Source organism: Pseudoliparis swirei, chromosome 10 (genome assembly GCF_029220125.1).
Source record: "Pseudoliparis swirei isolate HS2019 ecotype Mariana Trench chromosome 10, NWPU_hadal_v1, whole genome shotgun sequence".
Taxonomy (NCBI): domain Eukaryota; kingdom Metazoa; phylum Chordata; class Actinopteri; order Perciformes; family Liparidae; genus Pseudoliparis; species Pseudoliparis swirei.
In genome coordinates, this window is record NC_079397.1 from 3,846,752 (window position 1) to 3,851,753 (window position 5,002).

At 39.7% G+C, this 5,002-nt stretch overlaps 1 long non-coding RNA gene across 1 annotated transcript; it reads right to left on the reverse strand.

Annotated features, from left to right (window-relative positions):
- Positions 1 to 223: 223 nt before the first annotated feature.
- On the reverse strand, positions 224 to 4,156 carry LOC130200578 (uncharacterized). Its single transcript, XR_008833038.1, has 5 exons — positions 4,082 to 4,156; positions 3,815 to 3,978; positions 1,136 to 1,184; positions 956 to 984; positions 224 to 255 (listed from the first exon to the last, which is right to left on the reverse strand). It is a non-coding gene; the product is annotated as an uncharacterized LOC130200578 (long non-coding RNA).
- Positions 4,157 to 5,002: the final 846 nt, after the last annotated feature.

Below are 5,002 nucleotides of genomic sequence, written 5' to 3' on the forward strand. Positions count from 1 at the left end.
ATTATTATCCGTAGCCTGAAGCGTGAGCTCGGGTTTAATTAGGATCATGTGTTGTGTATTATTATTAGTGACCTGGAATATAAGGCGGCGGTCTGGTTCAGTGGCGTGAATGTGGCGGCCGCTTCTCTGTGGATCGACGCCGACGGGCCGGACTAGAACCCTGGAGACTGCCCTCTGGCCAGCAGCTCACGGACTCTGGTGAAGGAGCGCGGGTTCAGGGGACGCGCCTCGCCACGTTTTCGCCTGTCTGGAACTCTGTGTCGGAGGAAAAATGTGTTTAGAAGTTCTCCCATGTTTATGGGGGTTGATCTAATCCTGTGGGGTCACGTGAAAAGGTCACGAGCCGTTGACTTCAGGTTATGGTCCTCGACAGGCCAAACTCAGATGGTCCCTCGGTAGAGCAGAATAAACGGAGCCTTGGTGTCTCAACTTCCTCGGATAGGAAACACACGGACTTTGGGAAAGTGGATTGTCTGAGACGTATAACGGTTGCAGTCTTGCACGGAGGAGGCAGCAGTTATTCCTGACGGTCTTGAGAGGAGGCTCAGGGATTCTGCTCCATTCAGCTGAATGTTTTCATGACTTGTTTGTATTTAGCGCTTGGTTGATGACTTGTAAACTTGTAGGTAAAGGAACACTTATTTCCACCACACTCTGCAGTCATTTACTTTTGTTTTGGGGACTTGAAACACTTCGAGACCTCCACGTTCATCCTGGAGTCGGCGTAAACCGACATGTTCGATCTGCTATTACGACAAGTCTCGTGAATACTTGGAACCGAATCTAATCAGTGGGATACACTGGAGGAACAATGTAAGTTCAATATATGTGATTAACTAGCTGTAGTCTGTCTGTAAGAAATGAAAACTGTAGCATTGTTGTTATTTGTATTCTAGTTACACAGTCGAGCAGATTAACTGTCAATTAAGAACCCAAAACATCCACAACATCCTACCTCTTCCTTCTGGTCAGGGTCATCAGCGTCTGCAAATATATGACAGGATGAGAATATTAAAATGGTTCACGCTTAATAACGCCAATAACACCCTGAAGTATTCAGTACAATATTATACACTTTTACAAACAACGTTCTACAAACCTCACTATACAGCCACCTGGCTGTCTCCTCTCTCACCTGTGCATTCAGAGCTGCCACCAGTGGATGAAACGCATGCTGCATCCTCCTGGAAGCACAAGGCACATTCAGTCCAAATGCAACATCCCACATGTCACAGGACTCTGGATTCCACGGTCGCGGTTGAATTTGATGGAATTAAAATGACGACATGAATCGTTTATGTATCGCCTGAGCTGCTATTATCCCATTTGGACCGAGACTCAAATGTTGTGGTCTTATAAGCTGCATTATAGGAACACGATCTATGTCTGGTCTCAAAGTACGAGGCTAAATATTCTACCACACTACCCACGGCCATCTGAATTACAATATCTGCTTGCATGTAACAGACACTACATGTTAGAAGTTGACTGTGATTCAGTAATACTAAAACTAATCTGATCTCAATGCAACCGTAACAATATGATGTAATCACCTGTGTGAGTCCAACGTCGTTATTTCTAGACATTCCGTGGTAAAAGCAAAAGGTAAATGTTGGAGCTATTAATTTTGACATTTGTAATATTGATTATTCATTGCTTATTTAGGTTATATTTTTATATGTTAGAAGAGTTTTTTCTTATGATAATTGTTGTTTAGTTCATTGTGATTGTTGTTTAAATGTATTTAGTTTTAGGTTCACTGATTGGGTAACACTGGGCACCTGTGGTTATATGTAGATGTGGGTAGGCACAGGACCAGCATGCACCAGGGTGGCCGATGGTTTTTTACCAGCAGAGAGGAAGTGTCAGCATTTTGTTTGTTTAGTAAATAAATGATCAGATTCATAACATACGGAAATGGACATTACTTTCTTTTTGGCTGCGTCAAGTCCGAAACCCACGGTGCGTCAGAGGCAATTTGATTTATAGTTTCATTTGATTTCTAAAGACAAATGGCCACTACTGTAAGTCTAACGTGAAACTATTCTTGTAATTGAATTATCACAATTGTGTCGACGAAAGTATTTGCAGTTTAAAGTGGAATCTGACATGACATTTATGTATAAACACCAGAAACCTGTAATCACACACATGCCTGATGAGTCATTACCACAGACATACATGTTATAACTGACCCAGCTGTGGTGAGGTTAGACGGCCAATACAGGGAGCATGCAAGGGGAATGAGTTTTGGGGTGACGATCACTTTTTGCCACTACAAGGTCATATTGTAGGAAGTCGGTGGAACGCTTTGATTTCACAATTATAATAAAATACATTTCGTCGCAAGCATCAAGTCTCTGCAGGACAGGAAGGGCTCATACTGTACACGGGGCTCTACTGTAGTTATAGCATAGTTCTCTCTGTGGTAATCATGCTCTATATAATATATATTCTCTATATATAGGGAATATATGTAATATAGAGAATATATTAACTATATTCTCTATATATAGGAAATATATTATCTATATTATATATATTCTCTATATATAGGGAATATATGTAATATATTATCTATATTCTCTATATATAGGGAATATATGTAATATAGAGAATATATTATCTATATTCTCTATATATAGGCAATATATGTAATAGAGAATATATTATCTATATTATATATATTCTCTATATATAGGCAATATATGTAATATAGGAAATATATTATCTATATTATATATATTCTCTATATATAGGGAATATATGTAATATAGAGAATATATTATCTATATTCTCTATATATAGGCAATATATGTAATATAGGAAATATATTATCTATATTATATATATTCTCTATATATAGGGAATATATGTAATATAGAGAATATATTATCTATATTCTCTATATATAGGCAATATATGTAATATAGGAAATATATTATATATATTCTCTATATCTAGGGAATATATGTAATATAGAGAATATATTATCTATATTATATCACTGATTCTTGAGATAAGGGACAATACATGTCCTCCACTGAAATGCAAAGCTTGGCTTAAAAATCCAGATATAAATTAATTGAAATAGACTTTAAAAGCTCAACATGAAAGACTTAACTACCACAATGTACTTAATTTTGTCTAAATTTATATATTTTCATAGCAATTTTCATTGCTCTCGAAGGTACATGCAAATTAACATGTCCTCTGCAAGAGGTCACAGGTTCTAATTGCAAAGAAAAGTCCATACAAATTTAATAAATACATAAATATCAATATGAAATGAATTGCATGGCTTTATAAAATGTAACCGAATACATAAAGCAAAATACCCTCTTCCGCTACGTAGCCAAGATGGCGGCCGTTTAGGGCGAGTAGTGTCCATCGTGTTACGCTGCATGTTTTGCCCGTTTGCAGTGCGCCATCCGGGTACTTTCAGTGCACTGAATTCTGCTGGTTTTGTCAGTGTGGCAGTGTTGCCAGGTTCGCGGTTTTCCCGCGGAATTGGGCTACTTTTGAAGTGTTGCCGCGGGTTGAATTTTTTGTCCGCTGGTTCGGGTAGACCTATTTTGCATGCAAATTACATGAATATATTTAAATAAAAATCCATATTTAAAATGAAATAATTTATTTATACCCAAATCCTACCAAACTGACTCCAGATCAGCACGTACACGCCGACACATCCGCACACAGTTGAGCACACTCTCACTAGCAGTCAGTGCTCGAAGTGCTCAAGTGTCCGGTAGTAGACACAGCCATGGTCTCGGAAGTTTAACATTTATAAACTGATGTATTAGTAGCTAACCGTAGTTCGATAACAGAAGGCTGGTCTCAGGTCGGTTTCACTTGACTTTGGAAGTAATGAGATAACAGACGGCTGGTCTCAGGTCGGTTTCCCTTGACTTTGCAGCGTGAGCCGTTAGCTGCTCGCCTCCTGCGCGCTGCCGTTAGCTCGTTTCCGCTCCAGCGCTGCGCAGAAGCAGAAGCAGCACACGGACACGCGGTATGAACAGTCACCGTGAACAGTCACCGTTACAGGAACATTAGGAACGAGGACAAGCATCGAACTCACGGTTTCCATGGAGGTCCTTCAGGCCTTCCGTCGAGCTGCTCCGTGATCCGACACGATGCCGAGGGCAGAGCACGCGCTGAGGGGCGGGGCCAGGGCCGCGCGCAGGAAGGGACATTTAAGAGCTTTACACAGAACAAGGCGCAGACGGCCCTCATGCATCTTCATCTGGTCACATGACTTATATTGTTAATCTGGTCACATGATATATATATATATATATAAAGGGATATATTATATATCCCTTTTTCCCCCCTGAAGTGTTATTTGGGAGTTTTTCCTGGTCCGATGTGAGGTTTTGGGGCAGGGATGTCTATGTGTACAGATTGTAAAGCACTCCGAGACAAATTAGTAATTTGTGAAATTGGGCTATACAATTGAATATATATATATATATATATATATATATATATATATATGTGTATATATATATGTGTATAGGTTTATATATATATATGTGTATATATATATATGTGTGTGTATATGTGGGGTGACTATGGGTGAGTGGGTAGCAGGTCCGTCTTTCAATCAGGGGGTTGAAGGTTCAATCCCCACCCTAGTCGATGTGTCCTTGAGCAAGACACTTAACACTGAGTTGCTCCCTGTAGCTGCGTCTACAGTGAATGAATGTAACAGTATTGTAAGTCGCTTTGGATAAAGCGTCAGCCAATTGTAATGTAATGTAATTCAATTCAGTTTATTTGTATAGCCCAATTTCACAAATTACAAATTTGTCTCGGAGTGCTTTACAATCTGTACACATAGACATCCCTGCCCCAAAACCTCACATCGGACCAGGAAAAACTCCCAAATAACACTTCAGGGGGAAAAAAAGGGAAGAAACCTGGAGGAGAGCAACAGAGGAGGATCCCTCTCCAGGATGGACAGATGCAATAGATGTAATGTGTACAGAAGGACAGATTT